This window comes from Homalodisca vitripennis, chromosome 8, assembly GCF_021130785.1.
Source record: "Homalodisca vitripennis isolate AUS2020 chromosome 8, UT_GWSS_2.1, whole genome shotgun sequence".
NCBI lineage: Eukaryota > Metazoa > Arthropoda > Insecta > Hemiptera > Cicadellidae > Homalodisca > Homalodisca vitripennis.
The window spans coordinates 37058789-37083806 of NC_060214.1; the positions used below are offsets into that span (position 1 = coordinate 37058789).

Consider the following 25018-nt stretch of genomic DNA (forward strand, 5'->3'; position numbering starts at 1 on the left):
AAGAGAGCTTGTCAGAATTATTCAGCAGCTCAGGGCTAAAAAAATCAAACTTAATTCAACATCAATAAGTCTCATCAAGAAATTTTCAAAGTATAATCTGAAACCTCTGAATAAGTTCGTTAATTCAAACAAGAATTATTTCTTTACTTCTGAAAAATAAAAAATAACAATTATAAAAAAATGCAACCCTACACTAATCAATAACTATCTATATTATCTATTTCTTCTATATTTTGTTACTTTTAACAAAATCTTTTAAAGTTTTGTTTAATGAAGTTGATTAAATTTTTTAACAAACTCTAATGGGTTAAATAGTCTAAGAATCACACTTTAATTATGACCTTTCAAAAGCGTTTTATTGTGTTAAACATGACACGCTGCTTGACAGACTAGAGTCTTATGACATCAATATAAGCAATGATATGAGCTTTTAACGAATGGCGTTTTCTATAAAATACCTGAATGATATTACAATATGTCCATAATTATTCCTGGCTCTAATATGAATCAATTTTGTGGAGTATTACGTCATACATCATATACTTGGTTATACAAAATCACTGTATAATTGTGTAATTCAATTCCAAGCACTAATGTACTTTAGTAGTCATAGATATATAAGATATTCATTACAGTTTTAATAAAATTTATTTAAATAAATTTCAATAAATTTGATAAATTTACTGCACAAGTAGTAAAAAATGGTTTTGAATCTTTGATCAATAATTGAGTTGAAATTACTGAATAGGCTTATTTGGATGTAACAACACAAAGTAAGAATGCACAAAACATCACGTTTCACGTAAAAGGCTTCAAAAAAGCCTATAAAGGCTCATTTATTACTAATTCACATGTTAAAATGGCTTATGGTTTTACTCACTGCGTTTACAAATTTATTTATTCTGCGATTCCCTTACAGTTATCATGCTTACCCAAAAGATGAATTTAAAGTGTTCGCTAAATGCTCAGCCAAATCTCACAGAATGACATGCGCCATCATCGAACTCAGTGTTCCTCGTATAGAAATTAAGTTTTGAGCAAATGATCAAGTCTATAGGTCAGTTTATTAACGAGATTTCGTTCGGATAGACATACAGACAGACAGACATACAAATAGACTAACCAACAGATAGACAGAAATGAAGTTCTTTCTGCCCCTCAAATGATAGGCTTCGCTACAGCTCAGCCAAATATAATATTACGTAACGTTATTTTACAAGAACGCTTAGGTATATAAAAATAACGCAGTACTCATATAGTGAAGTATAGCAGAATCTAGACAAAAATAAAGTAAAGATTAAAAATCAATCGGAAAAATACTAATAATTTATGAAATGATTCTTAAATGCTGTTTAACACAGGAACAAGTTTTGAATTTGGTTTAAAAATATATAGCCAATATTTGATATTGACCTAGAAACCTTTCAATAAATCAACAAACTTCAAAATAAATATTGAATGTGTAACCTTAATCTTTTCTGCTTTCATTAGGAATATTAATGTGATGATTTACATTAGGCGGTAAAAAATCCATTAGTTACTAATTATATGACCAAACAAATATCACATTGATTTGGATAATAGTGCATTTGGTTTTTATATAAAGCACAGTGAGATGGACGTTAATGCGGTTAAAAATCAATAGATATGCGATTTAAAGTATCATAAAACCATTTCCGGTTCTAACTGAGCAGGTATCCTAAGCCGGAACAGGCCGGATAATAACTGGAATGCTTCCGGTGCCAAATTATTCCACAGGCCTATCCCAAGTTGTAATCTTTTTAATTTATTTTAAATAATATAAGTTAAATTCGGTATATGTATTTTCATTTCCATTTTATCTGTACTGTAATACTTTCAGATGTATTAAATATTCACCCTAACCACATGCATAAAGCTGAAATGGGTTAAAGGCGTGTTTATTCAGAGCGGAGAGTTAATTTGAATCTTGTGGGGAGTTTGTCTGAATTATATTCCGCGGTTGGCGTAGCGCTTATTCAAAAACGGAGTTGGCATTAATTCAAAGGGGGCTGATTACATTCAAAGCTTCTTTACATGAAAAAGTAGTTCTCTAAATGACGGAACTCTATTGAATTATTTCTTCCTTTTATCCTACGGGTTCTACTTTTCCTAGAATAATGTGTGGTTCGTAGTGCAGGCGTAAAATGAAATGAAAATGTAAATTTCGTGTATCTAAAGAGCTACTTGACATTTGGATTTTAAAATATTCATCATTTGGGGTATGTTAATATTCATGCTTTTAACGTTGCTTCATAGCGAAAAGTATGAAAGATAATATTTTTCAAAATTGTAAAAGTCTACAATTGTGAAACTTATATAAGGTTAATTGCGGACTGGCTACCAAGTTTTAGATGACTTGACATGACTCTACAGTTAGTGCTTGAGGATTTAGAAAACATACTAGGTGTGAATTTATGAAAAATATCCAAATACTTTACACTTAAAGAAAATGTTAAAACAATATTTGCTGCCTGAACATACATTTTACTAAAATACTTCAAAACCTCAACACAGAACAAACAGACTTTGTAATTTATGATTTACTAATTGAAGGTGGGAGACAATAATTATTAGCCTGGATAGGTAATTATTTTGCTAAAGAAAGAAATTTACATTAACCAATCCTTCCTTTTATTCAAGGTATTAGTGTAGCTTTAATTGTTTAATTCTGAGAAATAAATATGTAGATATCATGCACAAGAACACTTCTTGTAATGAAAAGACAATTGGTACAACATAGCCGGTCGTTTTGGATAAATGAAATCAAACCCTTATGCCGCACATAAAACGATAAATTTCATTATATGGTCTCAGAAAAATACCTTAAAGGTTGATTACTTGATAATTTAAATTCTTGTAAATGAAGCTAGAGAATACATCTACCCGTTTTACAACATTCCATACAACTAAAAATATTAGTATTTTTCAACATACCAGATGTACTCTTATTTATTTCATTTGGCTATTTTTCATCTTTTTACATTTTATATCATTGTTATAGGATTACTAACAAATTTGTCATTTAGACAATACAGAAACATATTATAAATACCCTTTCTCGGCTATCGTCCCCTTTATGTGGGGATACAGGTAAAATTAAATTCCCACATAAATTTTAAATACCCTTAGAATTGGCAAAAGTTGAAACTGTCTCACTGCTGCTAAAAATACAGATATGTGGGAAATTCGAGTATTTTCTAGATACTAGAATGGTGTTTTAGAGGTCATATAATTCAAGTATCAACTAAAAGGTAGTCGTTTGCTAAATTTGAATTTATAATTGTTGACTGATTAAAGTAAATAAATATAAATTAACAAATAAAGGACAGTATTAATTGTAGCAACGCTCTCTACAAGGAACTATATTTCTATGAATACAATACAAGGTAAGAATATGGCACGCCACGTGTCGCATAATAGGCTTTCTTAGGTTATAAGTAACAGTCCTCAAGTGTGTATTTCATTCCATTCTTGACATTCCTGTGGACACATATACCATCATACAAAGAATACATATTTACACCCCTCCTTGTACACAAAGTAGACATTATGCCGACCTCCTGAATGATATGCTTCAATGACTATCATCCAAACCTCATTAAAAACATGCACCATCATAGAACTGATTCTTATAAAAGTAGAAATTAATTCCCTATAAGATTAAACGTTAACAGATATTATATGTTAAAATGTTTTTTGTTTGTTTTTATCAGTTTGTTAACATATTATTATTTTATCCTGCGAATTTCTTGTTGCCAGCGTTATTGCCCAAAGGCTCAATGTAAAAATATTCTCTTAAGGTCAGCTATATATCATTGAGAGAAATGCACCATTACCGACTTCGATTTTCTTTACCCAGAAATAAAATCATATAATTGGCAAAATTTAGGTCTTTAGATCATTTCGTTTCAAGATATCAATTGGACAGGCAGACAAACAGAAACTCAATTTTCCCATCTCGACGATTGATACACTTTGCTAGCCCTCACCCAATAATTTTATGATGTATTCAAAGTAAAACAACACATTTATAACTAAGCACATGAACCATGAGTATCTTGTATGTATAAGAGCGGGAAGGAATTGCCAACACAAAAATAATTAAATGTTCTATATTTAAACATGGTCCGGTTACTTTTCAGCAAAGTAGCATTTAGTACTTGGTTATAAAATGCCGTTAAAAACACCAATTTGTATTAATATAACACATCAGCTCGTCTTGAATAATAAAAAAAATTTGCAACACATAAAGCGTATAATATTTCTCTTCAACCTCAGAAAAATGTGCTAATATTTTAAAATTTCATAATATAAATTCTTGTAAAAGAATTTATAGAATAAATATATATTGTTATGACACTCCTTAAAACTAAAAATGTTTTCGTACTTAATTTATAATTTCTTTCATTTCCGAAATAGACTGAGGGAGACGAAACTCTGGGATGGACACTCAAATGTGACACAGAATGTTAAAGTTTATTTATAAAAACGGAATCAATCCTTAATACATTTTGAGCAAGGTAGAGAGCTCAATTGTGAACATTATTACCACTAACTCTGCTTCGGAAGTTTCTGTTTGAAAGAAATTCTGCAACAAAACTTGGCATATTGATTTTGATGGGTTTATTCCAGGATCGGATAGTAAAGGGAATGAACACCTAGAGTATAAGTAGGTGACTTAAGCAACTGTCTGGTTTACTTATTCTTGAAAGGGTCTTATCTGAAGATGCTATGAATTTCTATGATCTATTTATACTAAGCCAAGTTAATGTTGAAAACATATAAGGGCAGAGTCTTGGAGTGATGGCAACTTATATCTTGTCTGTTCAGGAGGCCTAATAGTGTAGAAACCTTTGTAAAATATTAAATCATTGTTTCATTGACAATTTCAAGGGCGCTGCATACGTTAAAAGTAATATTTAGGTCAGTTCATAATTCACACGACTGCCTTTACTATATACTAAACTTGAATGTTTTTGAACTTTGACAAGTCTTCCAATGCAATCAGTTTTTTAACTGTATTTATCAATTACAAACAAATACATGTGGCGCTGACCATACGTGCATTATGTATAGTGATCATACTTATAACTTAAGTAATTTTTTCACTAAACTTAAAAATAATTTAAACTTCTGTTTTTTTAAATAAGAGAATAAGTCCTCTGTTGGTAACGATGTTTCATGGTTTTCAACAACAATTTAAACACATTTATAAATTTTTTTCTTGTTTTCCAAATTTTGCACCAAAACACAAATTGTTTTATTGGACGAGAAATGCATTAAATAGTGCAGTATAACACTCTAGTTAATGAGGTCGACATAAGAGTTAAAGTTAAAGTTTAGGATCATGCAAGAGTGGATGTGCTCCGAGTTGCTTACTAATTAAGTCCTTACCAATGTTGGCATTCCTTACATCTCGTAATTTATTGTATTACTGGTGCGAGTATTCGAACTGTAAAACAGAGCTATTTACCCAAATAGTAGTTTTATTAATTCATGTTTACCAAATTTATCATACACAGTACAGAATTTTGAATTAAAATTTACTTTAAAATTGGCTGTAAAGGGTACAAAATTGTTTAATTTCTTTATTGCTCATTTTCTAAAACATTCAATTTGTTCATAAAGGTGTGTTTTATTTTCAAATTCTCTTCATAATATAACTACGACCTTGTTCAACATTTTTATCAGTAACTCAGCACAACTAATAAACAAGTGACAAGTAAACCAGCAGCTATACCAAATATCAAGTGACCATATCGAAAATAATTCCCTCAGCGATACCCTAAGCCTATCAATCAAGGAGCTAGACACATTTCATTTCTCTTCGTTTCTCTTTTCACACAATATCTGGAGAACGAACTGACACATAGACTTTTTGTATATGTTGTAAAGTACATTGACTTTAATTTATTTGTAACAAGCTCGATTATGGTGTATGTCATTCCATGGGATGTGGCTGGGCGTTATCAAATATATCTATATTAGTCTTGTTTGTAATGAGAAAGAATTTGGAGGAAAAATATATTTTTATACACATTGAGTACCATCATATAAAGTTTTAACAAGTGATATACTTGTTTAATAAAAGTTATATTGGCAAATGATATATTCATTTATATTAGTGATAGTACAATAAAGTGATATACTAATATATGAAGTCTAATGAAATGACCTGTGAACAAAGTTTTGCCTGCATCCTCAAAGATTTTCGGTGTGCAACCTGACACCTGGTGTGAAGTGTTCTACTTCGTATCAAAACTTGGGAAAAACATTTTTATTAAAATATTACCCTCGTGTATGCATGATAAAGGATTACTTTGATTAAAATGTGGTTGCTTTATAAATAGTTATATTTTTTTTAATTTATTGTAAAAATCTTAGATTCAAGAAATATTTGTAAGCTTACATTCCGAGGAACAGAAGGGTTAGTGTTGATATGAAGTACTACATCATAGGTTCTGCCGTTCATTTCTTTCTAGTCTTGTACAAATTTGAGTAAAAAAACTTTAATCTATTGCTTTCCAAAAACATTTAAATAGTTTCAACAGCTATCTTATTTTGTCCTAAAAATACGTTTGAAGCATTTCAGTCTTTATGGTTTTTCGATGGTTATTCAATACAGATATACGTAATGGTCATTGAAACAAAGTTTAAGATAATTGTAAATCAATAAATAACGATTCCCTCCGGTTTTTGTTAAGATTCAACCAATATCAGTAAAGTATTAAAGTAGAGAATATTAGTAGTCGGAAGTAGGGATGTGGAAGTCTACTTTATAGCATAAGAAATAAGCTATTGTGGTGAACAAATAGTAAAGGTGAAATGTTTTTTGAAAGAATACAATTAGAGGGTTTCCAAGCAAAATATTAATCTGACTCTAAATGGTATTCAAATAAATGCTTAACCCAACAATACAAGGTGTTTTCTTTTAAAAGTTTACAAAAAGTGTCACGAAATATTATAGCAAGACATTTGTCTTATAACTCTTAGAATGTCACAGTTAAAACCAAAATTCAGAGGAATGCAGTTGTAAAATTTCTCTACATCAACCAGCAACGTTGCTCTTTTTTCCCCTACAATAACTTTTAAGCCACAGCATACTTAGAAATTTAGGGGTTAAACAAGAAAAAATATATATTTTTGGCTTTGGGGGTTTGTCTTAATACTTGATAAAATGTAATATTGTCCCAGGCTTCATCGTTCTAGTACATCTTGAAGTGGGTTTGTAAACGTGACTGTGTAACACATGTGGCTGTATATAGATTCAGTTGATTACATTTTTTATCAGTCTAAAGACACAACCCCTCTCATCTATGCCACACATCATATCTTTTTTACAAAAAAAACCTCCTAAAGCCACATCAAGGGGTTGACGACTAATTGACAGCGGCCCTCTGTGTTCCCACAGTGGGGTTACACATGGGGTGGCGGCGGCGGGCGTCCGTCGGTGGTAGGGGTGTGACAGCTGACAAGACCGATGTAACCCTGCTGTCAGTTGTGATGAGAAACATATGTCGGTAGACCCTTCAGATTGCTCAGTGTGGGAGTGATCATGCAATCTGTTTCACTATCAAGTTTTACATGTTATAAAGAGACACTTGTTTTAGGAGATTCATTAAAACATTTTTTAGTTCTGTATTCCAGAAATATTCTTTCTTTACCTACCCAGGTGATACATTCTTGTGTTCAGCAGTCACTGGATGATTTTTAATTCATTCTCAATCTTTATTTCTCGATTTTTTAGGAGTGTAGGCTAAAAAACTTTCTTATTATAAAATATTATGGTATCTTTAGCATAACAAATCTGAAATTAAAATATTCTAAACTTAGAAACAAAATAATTGCATAAATGCCATAGTTTTTTATAAGAATATTTTTTTTAGTTAACAAAGAACTTAAAATTATTGTTTTTTAGCTTAACATAATTTAATTGACCTGTGATAAATAAGCAATAATTCTCGCTATTTTTTCTCATTAGTCGTTAATTCGTATAGCTAGCTAGTCTCATTACAGCTTCCTTTCTTCACACTATCTATATACAAGGGCCATGCTGCGTTGTCAGTTTGACACCTTTTGACTACATTGGTGGGGGGGGGGGGGGGGCAAGTTCGGAATAATTCACTTAGCCGACTTCAGCAAGGAGGAGCTTATCCAATTTAACATGTTTCTATTTTCCTTTGTTATGTATTTGCATCAATTTTTCCAAAACTAATAAACCCATTTTTATTAAAAATTTTTAACAAAAGAGGGATGCCCCAATGTGGCCCCACATAATTTTTTGAATGATTGGAGTAGAATTTGACCAGGAAATTACATATTGAACTTAAAGAGAAGGAAACTTACATCCTATACCACACAAGTTTTGAAAGCGGCACCAAAATTTAGACTAATAGATTGAAACATTTTACAGTGACATATTTCAGATGAAATTTAGTCATGTAAAACTTGTTTGAAATAATATAGCTTTCTTGCAACAGGGTGACGTGAATTAAATACCAATTAGTACAGCAGTTAATGTAACTGTAATGATTTATACATTTACAGAGGCCACGATACCATGTACATAAACAATAGTATAGTAGTTAACGTAATTGTGCATAAGGTCTAAAACAGTGTTCCTGTCTATATAGGATACATGTATCGAATTCGTTATTGCTGTGATGTAAAGTACTAAAACTCTTAAATTTTTTCCTTTCCTGTTTAAATAACATTATATTAAGAAGCTCTGCAATTAAAGCAAAATGGCTACTTAATGTCTAACTTAGGAATTACTATTACGAGTATAATATCGTATAACACATGGGCATCTTAAAATTTGGCGAAGCCTTCTATAATTGTGTCGTATAGGATTCGATAAGTTTCTTTTGTTTTTTAGAAAAAAAAATATAATTTTGAAACTTTTTTATTATTATAATAATAATATGTTGACGAGATGAGAACCAGGACTTACTTTTAGTGATTACGACAGCTGCTTAATAAGTACACTCAGATAGTAAGATAAATCAATAAAACAAATTATCCGTGGAGCGTTACGTAATTATAAGAATCAAATCTAATAATCTGTTGGATTTAGAGGTAATTAGGAATAGTTGGTATATTAATAGGAATACGATTATGATGTCGGGTCCAATATGGAATGTAGGTCACCAGTCTTGGTCTATATAGAATACATTCTAAGATCGACGATGTAGGCTATGTCAAGGACGTGTGCAGATGTTAATAATACATTTAATTACACTACATAATACCCAAAACCCACAAACTAAATGATTTAGCAAACTTCATATATTTTTGTAATGTAGCAGTTTATTTTAAACGCGCCCAAAACTTCCAAGCAGTTTTAAATTTGGATTGTACAGGATATTGAATTTTATGTTTAAGATGCAGCCTCTTATAGAAAGGGTAGTATTATCGAAAGGTTAAGACCTTCAAATTGTAACCTTTTTTAACATTAAAAGATCACAAAAATAAGATATCTATACAAAGGACTCGGAAATGTTTTGCACAATTTTACTTCTTTGATACGTATTTGAGTAAAGTGATATAATGGAGTGTCTAAGAAACCGACGTAACGTAACGAAATAATTAGCCCACATACAAACGGACTGTCCTCTGACCTTTTGACCCCAAAATCAATATCGTTCTTCCACGGACAAAGGGTAACCCATGTACCAAGTCCTTAGGACCTGTTCATCAAGAGCTATCGCACATAAGGACAGACAGACATACAACTTCATGAGGGCCCTCCCGGGTCCTCAATAACAGAGAAGTAAATCAGAGCTTTACAGTTACAGTAGTTTTTGTATTTATTGCATGCATCTCCATGTATTCCTTTATTGAAGGTATTCATTAACGATCTCTGATGGAATCAATCATTGGTGGAAGTAATACCCATCGTTGTGTGTGTTTGTTATTTCGTACGTTTGTCCGATTATCTATTACTCCAAATGTTCGTATCTATTACTGTTCGTCCATCTGCCACTCTCCACGTGTTCCCCTGTATCTATGATCATCTATGTATGTATGGTGACATTGTAATGGTTTGACGAGTTGAAACAGATTTGAACTTAAATGGCCTTTGTTAGGAAGGTGCCCAGCGAACCATAAAAAAACTCCAATCCTTTAAATTGGTATTTAAAATATTCACTTACAATCATCGACTGCGACGATTGGCAAAGTGATTATTCAGGACAGTATAGACCATTCTAATAAGAACAGCATGTATACGGACTGTCTAAGGATAGGGTATTTATAAATATTCCTTTTACATACCCAGTACACATTATAACCATATAGACTAACACATATCTTGTCATAGAAATAATAGTGAAGCTTCACTTACTTATTTCCATATAAATATAACATCACTAGATTTCGCGATGTAGTAGTTAATTTCGTGTTTTATGTGTAGTGAAATTTCTTCTGTAACAACTTGTTTTGAAAAAAAAAAACTAGGCCAACGCCAACATGATTAGTCTATGTATTGCAGATTATCATGATGGCGTTTATCACGCGTATATACCTACTCTCAGCAGACTAAGATTCTCGTCAGTAGCTGACAATATCCTATTATTATCCTCTGTCAGGCACTAACGGTTCACTAAGTTGCCTCTCTGATAACATATTTGCAATATTTATAGAACATTTTATCAGGAATATTTATGGCGAAGAAGCTTTCTGTAACCTTACTCTGGGTACCATCAGATTAAATGTAACTTTCAAGAGCCACCACCTAGGACGGACAGGCGGACTGTTTGCAAGGACATGATACCCCAGCGCGCTGGGTCACCCATCCATGGAGAAGTCACGCTCGACGTTGCTTGATTCTATAATCTAGCCATAACCGCTGTACTCGCTACTACGCCATTACACTTTACGTTGTCACCTATCATTTATATTCTGGTTGAATATTTTCTCATGTGGCTTTTTTAGGAGTATGTTACTTCATGTGGAGTATACACTAAATTTAACTAAAGTCGTGCAAGTTTTTTTTATTAATCATTGTTTACACACCAATTAATTGAAATATTTTACAACTGTTTTACGACTAATCTTTAACATAGAGTTTGCCTTGTTGTTAACATTTTTTAATACATTTTAAACAAGATGTTCTATATAACAATATTGTTACATTTTAAAATCAATAATTGTATGTTTTGGAATACTTCTATTAGTTAATTATTTGTGAATGGGTACGCCACATAATTATGTGGTTTGTGACATGATTTTATTGTAGTACAACAAATTAATACTGTTAAAGCAGTGATTGGAAAAGTTTGGTTTTTACAAGAACTGATATTTGTTGCCTACCATAATCGAATAACCTTTGTCTAGATAGTTACCCAAAATATAGTTTTATATTTTTTGTCAAGTCTTTGAAGCCTTCTTTAGCCATCGTTCTCTTGTGATAAACTATACGCCTAAACCATTCCATTTAATATGAGGTTTATAATTACATTGTACGTAAAATTATAACCACATGTACTCTCGTGAAGGCTATAGTTAGTTTTGAATTTGACACATGAAGAAGAAAGCGGATCCCAAAAATCTAAACGTCATGTATTCAGTTTTTTACACAAAACTTGACAAATGGCCATAATACGTTTATAGTTTTGTATTTATATATTGAAGAAATGCTGTTTCCAATTTTAAAAAAATCGTCTCTTCACCATACTGGACTAAGGCCATCCTCAAAGTTTGACTTCCTGACTACTAGATACTTACCAGTGTCGGTCGCCTAACAAATAGATTTAGGTCTGGTGTTGACTTTGACTGCTCAAGAGACGTTAACACCGCTGTTCTAGAGAAGGTCAGATCTAATGTACTCAGCAAAAACGAAAGAACATCAGTCAGCGACGAAAATGACGACGTCACCACTAACGACAGCGAGTCACTACGGGACGGAAATTGTCGTATAACGAGCAAATTAGTATTGTACAAGTAACTTCCGCCAACGTTAATGTAACGAGGGCTGTAACACCCAGCTGTCACTGGCGCAGAGTTCCTTTTGTCTAATGTCAATGTTACATGTCCAAACAAATGTTTTTTACTACGACTATTATAATTTATTACGTTTGTTAATACAAGGTGTGTGTAATATGACTCGAAATGCCTAATTATTTTCAACCGTAGCAGACACAATTTTAAAAATTTACAGAATACTGTACGGTTATCTTATATGCTGTAGGGGAGGGGGCGTTGAAAGCCTAATCAAAACCTTAAAACTAAATCTGGATATGCATATAATTTTAAAGGTCTTGATTATTAGAATATAATACCATACATTTCACTTCATAAGCTTCATTAATCAAAAATGGCGGCTCTTGTAATATGAATATGACCATTTAAACGGCTTCCATTTTGTTAAGGATAAACTTTTAGAAATTACCTATTACAAAATAGAGCAGTGACAGTACGCACTCAAAGTCCTCAATTTTCTGGTAATAAATTATCATATAGAAGAGTGGCGTCTGATGCAAGGTGTTAAGTCATATTTAAAGGTATTGGTTGTATTTCAACAGCCTGCAATGATATGAAATAAAAGGTACTCAAGATATGACATATAGCAAAATTTCTAGATTTTATCTGGTATGGTTAAAATAATTTAAGGTGGCTCCAGACATTTTATACACACTGTATACAAACACACGTTCATAATATACGAATGCTTGGCTGGCTATCTGTTTAAAAAGCCACATTGTGTGTGTTACTTTTTGGCTGATCATTTACCGAAGGAAGCCTTTCCCGTCAGTTGCTGAAGAGTGAAGTCCGAATCTGCCTGTCTGTATTCAGTACTAAAACCTTAGAACTAGTTGACCTTGATGTATGAATTTTGTAGTAAACTAAAATTCTACTAATAATTCACTATTGAGAATGGTAGAGATCGTTCAATTGGGAGTCCTTAATTTATGTTTATAAAAAAATGACCCTGAGTATTAAATTACAATTAAATCTATAGCAGGAAAACTGAAATGAAATTTTATGTTACTCTCCTATGGACTCTTCATATTGAATGCATCTAGTTTATTGTAAAAAAAACTATTGCTCAAAAAACAAACTTATCGTATGTGTATAATAACCTGGTGTATGTACTCACCGTCTATATATATCGCTGGCTAAGGTCATCCCCTAGGTTCACAATTCCGCCCACTGGACTTTCACTTGACAGACATCGGTCTTCACTTTACATGACTGACGTCACTAACGTTTTTGTATTATGCATATTTTATCTTTCTCATAATTCCCTATTTTATTCTCTTGTTTACTTAAATAAACAGCCAACACCTACTTAAAACTGAACAATTATCATACCCCTAGAACAAACCCACTTCTAAGCCAATTTGTTAACCGGGAATACCGGAATTCTTGGAACAAAACATTAGCTACTATAACGTGTTGGCGAATCAGATGTGATACTTATATAACTATAGTAGGAAAGGGAAAAACTTAAAAGGTAACAGTTAGTTCTGACTTTTTGTGCCTACACACGTAGTAAATAACAATATTATTTTAAACATATTACTATTTTGGAATTGTAAAATATACGATAATATATAAGTTGATAATGAATTGGTTATGATTCTGATTTTGGCATTTAAAACCTGGCAACATCATATTTGATGTCTATTTCCAGAGATGGTTCCAGAGATGTTTCCAGAGATGGTTCCAGAGATGTTTCCAGAGATGGTTCCAGAGATGGCGACATTAATTGTATCTTCAATAAACACTGTTAACCTTGAAAAGTTTTGGGGGGCCAGAAAACCGGTATCCGGACTAACTACTTAAATCGTAAAAGTGTTTCATGTTTACGATGAAAGATAATGCTAACTTCGCCTGCTAAAATAAAAGATTCCTTGACTATTGACTTCGAGCCAACTCCGACCCCAGAAATGAAATCTTGACAATTACGATTTCAAATAATATTTGTAAAGAATTAGTTTTAATGTTGCGCTGAATGACTGTTGCCTGGTATTAAAATAACGGTTTGTTCAGAAAGACTAGTTTTCGTTAAGATAATTTTAAAATATAAGCACTAATGCATTTTAACAACCAATGACAATATTTGATCAATGAAATTGCAGCGGACTACTGCTTTCAGAGAGTAGTCATAAAACGCAATGTAAGACCGTGTTCTTATATTATCTGTGTGGCCATTTTGAGCCCCATAGGGGAAGTTAGGGGCCATGCAGCACCTAAATAGTAACTGAAAAAGTCTATAAGCATAATTCTTATAGCTATGTTCAGTTTTCTTTAACCCTTGAAGTCAGTTAGGTATTTTTAGAAATTCTACGTTACCTTTAATGAACACCTTATTCTAAATATGTTACTTTGTAGATGCTCTCAAAAAAACAAAATAGTAAAAATAATTTAGAACGTTCAGAAATATTTTATGTACATATTGTATTGCGGTAACGTTTTGTGGGGATTGTTTCGCAGCTTCACGCCACGTATAGATTTCGAGCAAGACAACATAAATACACAAACTTTCTCGCTTGGTATAAGAATCTCAATAATTTTAATTTAAAAAATATCACAGCCATGTAACTTTTCTATTCCTAAATTTTTAGGAATAGAGAAGGATTGTATCAACGTAATGTTCAGACAATCATCTTAATATAGGCTTTGTGGGAATCGTATCATATGAAACTCGGTAACAATATTCTGTTGCGGGACAATGCGGGAAATGTTCTGTTACTTGTGTGGCCGCGCCACACCGGCCTCACTTGTTGACGGGACGATCAGCTGATCGACAGCACAACAATGAGTCAGTCAACTGACCGCCCACTGCCACTGCCACTGCCACTGCCGCCTTGAGAGCAAGGCTAGTCACTCCGGAACACGCGCGGTGTTTTTGCCAACTTCCCGCTATTTTATTGCACTCTACGCCTCCTCTTACCGCCATGCCCACAGGCAAGGCCATCACTTTGGCAAGCACCTTTTTATTTTCCCACATGTGTTTCGGTCCTTGCGTCTCGTTTAAATGTGTAAGCAGGCCACTATTAAAATAATTTTTAATTCACCGACTAGTTGAATGTAATGTGTTTCACTTTTTAACGACCCGATAAATCCTTGATGAAATCGTTTCGTTCATCTGTTCGCCTGTACGGTAACTCCTTATCCTAAGTTCCTAAAGTCTTGAAAGTTTATATCAGTCCTTGGTCTAAGAAGGAACTCAATTGATATGGCGGTCAAATGGCTATCAGTAACCAAAATAGAATCAAGAAATCGCTGAATAAAAAAAAAAAATGTAAACACACTCTTTGTGCTGTAAAAGTAAAATAATTGTAAAAGAAATATTTCATCTAAAGTTCAAACAACACATGCGATAAAGCTACTCGTAAATACAACAGAATTGTTGGATTGTAGATTTCATAAAAAGGTGGAAAATTTTACCTTAACCTGCATTGTAGTATTCATACCAAGATAACGGCAGTGGACTTTCGTTTCTTTATGTCAGTTTACTTGATACTCCGTAGTAACCCTTCTTGGACTATCGTTAGCGAAGCCTAACGCCTCTTTATGGAATGGAAAAATTCATTGCCACAAAATCTCGAAAACGAGCACACCAGAGGACTTGAAATTTTGAATCGATATTCATTTATATACAGAAAAGAGTGAGTTAGATGAAGGTGGATGTCTATTCAATAACTGAGCGTCGTTGGAGATGAATCGGAGGCTGGAAGCTGTTCTCTTCTGTCTGTCGGGAAGCTGCAAAAATTTATTTTCTGTCTGATTCCCGTCTGTCAGCAGCATATCTCGTAAATTAAATTAAATACAGATCTTAGAAAGTTACGTGAATTGTGTTTTGACGTAATCATACCTAAAAGGTATAATTATATTGACGAATTCTTCGTCTGTTTTAGGTGAGCTCAAGGATGATCTAAAAATGTCTTGAAATATCTAATTCGTCTAATATTTGCAAAGTTGTTTTAATAATATTGAGAAATTGTCTCTCAGTAAGTATTTGACAAAGAAAAAAAGAATAGAATCGAAGAAAACATTAACAAAAATATTTAATACTGATGCAGTGCCCAGCGGTTGTAGAATCGTCTTTGATTCAGCGTATTAACTATATTTCTCCCGGGAAGGATTATCCCGTTTCCATTTTGTGCTGAAGTATAAAAGCGGATAAAAGATGTAAGTGGTTTCGTCCCATCGAACAAAACCAATACAGCGCGTTTTCGTTTTAAAATATTTAGATGAGATCGTAATTGCTCTGCTTTGATTGACGTTTCAATCCCCCTGAGTCACCCACCACTCCTGGGTGCAAATATGATGTTTTTTACTTTGACACAAAATTACTTTTTACACGTCACCACTTCACATACACATACACATACACACAAATGCGTGCACGCCTGCACTCTAAGTTGGCAAATTTATCCTAATAATTTTGCCATTGACTTAAGGCATATTGATAGAGAATATTATTTACAATGGATACATTTCGTCTTTTATTTTTCTTTAATGAGTCTCTCGAGACTAAATGTTCAGTAGCTTCATATGTGCGTTATACAAGTATCTTAAATATTTAATATCACTTTGTTGCAAAATATATTTTATGACGTAACAATATGCTGAAATGAAAATATTATTCAAAATTGAATTGCCTTGGGTTTTGGTTATATTATTTCTAGCATTGCTATTTACATATAATGGTTTTACTTTGGAACTTGAATGTAATATATGCGATACGAGAGATAGCCAACATATTATATGAACATTTAAATAGATTATAAGGTAAATTCCAAATAAATTCCCAACCTGGAACATGACTACTTTATGCTTACTTATGAATTTCTCTGTTAAATATTTGAAACTACGCTGAAGAGTCTGTAGTTAAAAGGGCAAATTACTCTCTGAATTAATGGGTGAAACAGTCGTCTTAACTACTAATTTGCTGCTAATTGTTATATGACTCTATATAAAAGTTATATATATATATATATATATATATATATATATATAGTTATATAACTTACTACAAAGTGATTTGTGTAAGTTATATACAAATCATTACTATAAAGGTTATGTTAAAAAGTTCAAAACTTGTGTTATTTATTTGGCAAAAAACAAAGTGTGAATTTTTGATAGTAATGCAGTCGTAACGTACGCGTTTTTAATATTATACAACTAAAATTAATTTCAACTTAATCTGTAATAATGTGCTACGTAATATAATACAGTACATATAATCTATTTTATAGCTTCGTTTTTTGAATATTGGGTTTATTGAATACATTCACAGTTAATTTAAACAAAATGCAATATCTAAATTGCATTAGGTGATTAGATAGTTATAAATGTTGTAACATTAATTATATTTACATAAAATAATTGCCGTATTTCGTCTAAGTTTAAAGTTATATCATTAATCGTATTTTTGGTTAGTGTAAATATTAGGTCCACAACGAAATCATTATTCTATTTTGACTTTATATTTCTCTGGCGGAACAGTTTGTCACGGCCCTTAAATTTATACAGAGGACTGTGGACTGCAGATAACGCCAGACCCTTAGAAAAGAAAACAATGAATTCGGTGAAGCTGGTGGAGAATCTCTGCAGACCTGAACGTGAATTGGTTTAGGCCAGATGTGTTTGTTTTATGCTCTTTGTTCTGTATACTGTTTATTCGGGCATGAAGTAATAAAATCAGTGGTATTATTGTTTTTTTCTACTTTCTTACTCCATATATTATATTTCTTTAATAAATATATCAATGTTTCGTGAAAGTACTCTTTAAAACGATGATTCCAAGATTTTATGTGTAAGTAAGTGTCCATCTGTGTAAATATATCAGTACATCTGTATACATATGTGTATATCCGTTTTTTTAATATTTGGTAAAAGGAAGAAAATTGGAGTTGTTGCAATAACAATAATTGATTCATATTCTTTAATAATTAATACGTTTTACTTACGCCAAAAATGGGAAGGCTAGTCTATTTTTTTAGGCAAATATAATATTTAAAAAGTAATCTTACAACAACTCATTTTAAACGTTTGTGTAAAATAAGAAGAACGGAGAACCACAAATTAGTATCCAAGTGGACTTCATCCAATGTACGTTCCTTTGAAGAAGTTTACCTTTGATCGAACGGTACGTCTTTCCCTCTTTATACAATGATGTTTTGTCTCATCGTTACCTCAATTCGAGGTGTCTCTCAATAAGCACACCTCTCAAGTGTGTTCAAATGATTACGTGTAGAGAAAATAAATTATAAATCCATCAGAAGTATTCACGGGTGATACCATTACATATCTTCAAAGAAGGATACACTATTCCAAACCACTTGGATGTTAATGTAGTAGGAAGACTTTTGCACTTACCGGTATGCTCATTATAATTTTGTTATGTCAATTGGTGGGATTTGTAGCACATCACTTCTGCGATTTGTCCAACGTTTTTTTCATAATCGAAGTTCGAAAATACGAGACGTTTGTTTTAGGAATCAAAGGTTTGAAATTGGTCTAATACGATGGAATGACTTTAAAATGGCAACGACTGCCTAATAGTCTTAATTTACTTTAAGAACATATTAAATTCTTATGAATATTATTAAAATCATCTGGACATATAAATATTCCTCTCTTTAGTACATATTGAAAAGCGAGATTAGTAGATAAATTGACTTATTCTTGTTTTCTCTTCTATAGAGATGATTGAATAATGAAATTCCTAAAACAACGTTTTTTTGCCTGTAGTTTATTTGTTATTTCAATTACTTAGGACCTTAATTATTATTCACCTCAATTGTTTACAAAAAGTACGTGACTCTCTTCAGTTGTCTATTACGTAAAATATACTGTTAAGATTCCCTATTTGTATATTTTTGCCAAGTTTCTTTGCGATTGATTACAACATACCCTTAAGTAATACTTAATACGCCCAAAATTTCCTATAAAGTTGAACAGTGTTTTCACTTTATCTTTGTCTTTTAAATATTATCTTATACGACTATAATTATTACTTTTATACACAATAATAAGGAATCCAACTGATCCACAATCCCAAAAACAAGAAAATAAAAGAAACATAACGTTGAGGATTGAACATTTCTTGAAAACTTCGCAATCATTCCACAATTTAGCTTTGCATGAATTTCCATAACAGTTAGCAAATTTGTGGTCTTATCTCTTGAAGCTAGTCAGAAACTGAATATTACAAGCGTACCGGTGAATGATTATAATTTTTGCTCACTGAAATATTAATCACTACATATAACAACGTTATGGAAAGCCACGAAGAAACTTCACTTTGACGTACATTGACTTGATAGTTTCAAAATTTCACCAAAGAGGAAGGGAATAAATAAGAGGAAGTTGTCAAAAGCAATAACAGCGGGAAAGGCTGAAGCTTTGCCAATAACATCAATAACGCCGCGCCGAGCCACTGTCCGGCTCTCGATACCTCTCATTGTGCGCGCGTGAAACCTTTCATCGCCAACTTTTTCGATTTCAAACATCCAGACTCATCGCGCTGCGTTCACTGTTCCGTTTAATTACATCCGGTTGCGAACTTTTTCCATTCAGTTGCTCGAGTCTAGTTTATTACTGTTTGGTACTTCAAATGCAATCCTCACGGGAATCATTCATCGATCTACCATACAACACGGATAAATGGGAGATTTGTTCCATCTGCAATGACGGCAGCAGAAGTAAAAATATTTCCAATAGTGGTTTCAATATTAGAATGTGAAAGGATACATGTAACGAAATTTTATACCAATAATGTTCAGGTAGTATTGGCCGAACTTGAGATCTCAATGCGTTGAAAAATTCAACGTTTCTATCTCAACTATTCTCCTGATCATGTACACGTAAAAACAATATTTTAATGCTATATTTATTCGACAATCGTTAAAGGAACAACTTAAAAAGTTTTAAATGTACTAATTTCAGAATTAACTTAGTACACTACGTTCAATTAAAAGTAAGTTGCTAGACTTATTTTGGGCACTAAAATAAGCTTTGAGTATGCCAGACTACTATTTGTGAAGTAACCACGCTAAAGATAGAATGAGGGAGATCTCATAATGGGACGCGCACCATCATCGAACTTGATCATGCCTGTGTAAAAATGAAGATTTATCAGAAATTTGAAGTCTATGTCTTAATTCCATAACGAGATATTCTTTGAAAAACAAACATTCAGTCGTATAGAAGAGAAATTCTGACAACTTCCTGAGTGATATCACAATAAGCAAAATGCCAATTTTATAGCTTCGACAATCGCAAGATCTCCATAATTGAATGAGTGGACGTAAACGATCACTAAACTCGATGTCTCTATGTAGAAATGAAGGTGTATACAATCTCATATAGCTTAATATATTCTCCAAATACCCTGTACATAGCCCGGCTTCGCTATAGCTTAGTTTTAAATACTATAGGTAGACATGCAACATTATCGAACTCAATCTCACGATGTAGAAATAAAATTTCATGAAAAATATCAATTCTTGAGATATCCCCTTAAATGAAAGTCTTTAAGAACGCTCAGTCGCAATCCATAGTCATCGTTATTAAACTCAATTTTGCCTAAGGTTTCATTTCAAAATTTCAAAATATCATCTCTTTCAGAGAGTTTTTTCGGTCCCCCAAGGGATAGGCTTCACTGACGCTCAGCCAATAACAATAACAGGTCTTTCATATGTAACAATATTATGGATTGTTGAAAAATGTAAAATGTGCTGAAATCGGCCAGTGGTGTCCGGTATACATAGCGGTTCATTACTCATATTCACGTTAAATCTGTATTAAGACTGATTAAAATAGGTGAGTAATAAATGCAGTTATTTTTGCTGAGTTTATTTTGGAGAAACTATATAGTGTGGTCATTCCTTGGTTACAACCAGCCATTTTAGTTTACATTTAATTCTAGCATATAACTTTTATATGTTACATTTTAAATTGATATGCCTAATTTTCTTAATTATTAATGAACACGAATTGATTTGTGATATGTTGATGACTAGATTAGAAGGCGTATATAGGAATTTATGTGGACAGGCATATTAATTCAAGGAGAAAATATACTATTAAAAGAGAAGTAAACTTTGTCTACTAATTTACAAAAAAACTCTTTATATACAATTACAGCAATACAAAAATGGAATTCGCACTGGAGAGACTATGTAAAGCGCGTTCTGAAGACCAGACCTAGCACAACCTTTTACATTACCTTCAACATCACTAAGCGAATTCTGACGACTGAAATGTCACTATAACCTCAGTTAACAGTCTGTGGCTAGATTTGTTTTTGTTTGTAGCCCTCATAAATTAATAAAATTATTATAAATCATTCTATTTGAACAACAAAATTTCCTTCTTCAAAGGAATGCAATTAAAAAGTACACTCCAATAAGAAACACAACTGGGTATACACGAAAATTGGCCCATATATTTATAAGGCATAGCGTTTAATCATATTAAGGGAGATATAGTTTAATTTCATATTAATTTTTGCTTTAACACTTATAAAATAAACTAATCATGCGTGATTTTGGTTAATAAACAGGTCATAAACTAGAGATATTTACTAAATGTATAAAATCTAAGAATATAGCTGATTAAATGGTAAAAATGCCGATGTTTCAAGGTTTAATAAATATTAGTAAAAATTAGTGATTAAACTGAATGTATATCAAACTATTGTAACCATAAACTAAATCACCTTCTATATAGAAGTTCAAAATTCTATGGTTAAAATGGAGCCACAAAAAGGTTAAGGTTTTCGACGTATTAACAAATTCTCTGTACCTTAGACTATACGAATACCATTATTTGTAAATAATTTATTCATTATGAGTTTTTACTAATATAGGGAATTGCATTTTTGATACATTTTATTATAAAATATTTAATGAATTTTCACCTAAGTATATATTTTATTTGGGCCCACACTTTCGGGTATCTATTAGAGTAGGAACAAACATAGAAGCCAAGCGAATCAACCATATTTTAAAAGCAGCCGTCGAGTTTTAAAGCAAAGAGTGCGAAAATGATTCACTGAGGTACATCACACCCATTAAACTCAGGAGTTAAGAAGTAGACTAAAATATGGAGGTAATTTGGCATGAGCTGTGAGATTAAATTGTCGATAAAGCCCGCCCGGCTGTACGGGGACGGGTGGGTTATGACAACATACATTACCTGAGCGTTAAAGCCTGTGATTTACACGTAATGGTGTTGCTATAAAGGCAAAGGAAACTTGTTATACTTTCATTTTTAAGAGCTGGCAAGTTGTTAGCTGAGCGTTATCGAAGCCTATCACTCAGGGGACTAGAAACTTTTTCTTTTCTGTCCGCAGTATTTACATAATTAATTGAGCTACAGACTTTAAATATTGCATAAACATTCATTTCTGTTTAATCAGCTCGAGTTTGATGACTGTGAATGCCCTTACAAGGGATTTGAATGAGCGTAAGTGAAGCTTCTCTGGTAGTAGGATATCTCGAGAACGGTCTGTGTTCTCAGGCAAGATTGAGATCGATGACTGTGTACCCTTTCATCGAATTTGGCGGAGCGTTAGCAAAGCCTTTCACTCAGTGGGATCTGTCGCAATAAACTGAGTTACGTACTAGAATCTCCACAACAGGCAAGATCGAGTTTACGGTAGTGCGTATCCCATCGCAGTATGTTGCTCGTCGTACCATTACCACAGGTGTTACACTCAAAGTGGTGTGTCGTCGCATGTAACACGTGAAATAATATTTACCAAATGTTTCAAACACAAAACAAATAATTATTGGTCCAAAATAAACAAATTAGGATGGTTCAATATTATTAATTAAAATAATTCTTTAACTATTTCCTTATAGTGAGTATTTTAAATAAAAAAATATGTTTCCAGAAAATATTTATTAAAATATAACAGCTTTTTTAAATTAGTAAATAATCTCTGAATTCAACTATTTTCTGTAACAGAATTGTTTAAACCCCATTTTAATGCAAACAGATAACTTAAAAAATTAAATAAGCTTGAACAAAATATCATATATGCAAAATTTATATAATAAAGAATGTTGTATACCAAGCGTTGATTAAAATTGTTTTACTAGCTAAGGTCTTCTGAGATAAACAACTGATAAGCTACAATATATACAAGTAGAGTCAACTTTCTTTAAAGACACGTCAAAAAAGCAAGTCACGTCAATTATTTATAAAGTTTGTTATTATTATTTTTGGACGTATTATTACCTCCCCCACCTGACGAAGAGGATAGATTTAAATCCTCGAAACGTTGTGTTATACCTTTTATAACCCATAACGATGGCAAATGTCCGAAATCCTGTTATCTTTTCACCTCAATTGCCATCAAACAAGTTACAATTTACTCATTTGTGAGTTAATAATGATTTAGAGCTAAAATGGAGAGACGAAACAAGTATGGAAACTGAAGGAAAAATAAAAATGTCTTTATTCACTTGGGACACAATTTGTACAAGTATAGGACCCCTCTAAAAAAAAAAAAAAAAAAAAAAAAAAAAAAAAAAAAAAAAAGTCAGATATAGACTGCGCTTTTACCTTCAGAACATATATAATTAGATATCTTCTTTGCACAAGAGAATCATACACACCAAGTCACAACTCTTTAGGATTTTTTATCAACCATTGTTGCTTAGGCGGACTGTCGTTTGACCTATTGACCTCAAAATAATTAGAGTTATCTCTTGGAGCAAGAGACAACTGCAAACCAACTGTCAAGTCTATAGGATTTTTCAATCATGAGCTATTATCGTACAAACGGATGTACAATGAAATGGGTTTAAGAAGACACTATCATGTGAAGAATAACTGGTTCGCGTAGAAGAATAACAGAGCATGCATGTAATATCAAAAGCAATAACGTATTAACGTACAATGTATTGCTTTCAGTTATCTGAACCAGTTTATCGGTTTTCTGCTAGCTAGCTAGAATCGTTCAACACAAGGAAAGTGAAAATCGGCGAAATACCAGGAACGATCAGGGTATTAGGAGAAGGAAGGGGTATGACGTCTGACAATGGACTCTTCAAGGAAAAGCCGACCGCTCGGTGACTCGGCGGCGCGTCGACGGGAAAGATATGGGCCAACTCAGGTACAATAATTGTCCTAGGATTTACAGCATGACAACAATGGGATGGGAGATCAGCTGGGCGACCGTCCGCGGCGCATGCGCAGCAAGCGGTTGGCGCGCGCCGGCTCGACTGCCCGAGCGAGACATCATTCTGGTAGTGGCCGCGAGTGAGTGTTGTTGACTTTATTAGCGTTCGAGCCTCTGGTATCTTCTCATCGCCACCGGTAAGTTTCGGTACTTATCCATTGTTTTTATTTTTATAACACATGTACTCATAATGTCAGATAAATTTAATTGTTTAAAATAAAACATATGATATTTTCAATATTAAAACATATAACATTTCATATTATTCTCCAAAAGTTGTGCAGGAATATAACAGTCGTGAATAGTACAGATTCAATGAACCAATAAGTTAGGTTAGTTTTCGGGATATTAGTTTTCCAGTTCTTCAAATCCTTTGTTTAATAAATTAGAACTTTATTGCTCATAATAAATGATCTTCCTAATGACATTCACTGTTATTATCACAAGTTATTTCGCTCTGAACCGTATTGTCATATTATTGTTAATTCATTATCCATCTCAAATATTTAAAAATCCTTTAAATGAAACTGAACTTGATTTTAATAACGAACATTTACTTTGTAATTATGAATATGTCTTCAAATTGTTTGGATACTGATTTAAAGTTACTGTCAATTATTATTATTTTGTCAATAATAGAGTACACTCTGTATACAATCATGATGAAACCAGGTTTCATCGTTATCTAAATGGATTAGCAAATGTTTACATTCAGTTTGAAAGTTTTTAGGTTTAAACATGAGTTGTCTTTATTGTTCATTTATTGACGATGCAAACATTGATTAAAAAAAGAAATTCGTAAATAATTCTGATAATAAAGTAATGGCAGATCAAATTAAACTTTTA

General features: G+C 32.5%; 1 protein-coding gene across 2 annotated transcripts in view; it reads left to right on the forward strand.

Moving 5' to 3' along the window:
• LOC124367564 overlaps nt 1–25018 on the forward strand; it is a 236511-nt gene that overhangs the window by 128010 nt on the left and 83483 nt on the right. The window contains exon 1 of one of the 2 annotated variants that reach the window (XM_046824496.1): nt 24235–24309. The exons of the other annotated variant lie outside the window; for it this stretch is intronic. The gene's annotated coding sequence lies outside the window, so the exon portion shown is untranslated. Of the gene's footprint in view, nt 1–24234; nt 24310–25018 lie in introns of those variants that run through there. 2 annotated transcript variants of the gene reach the window in all.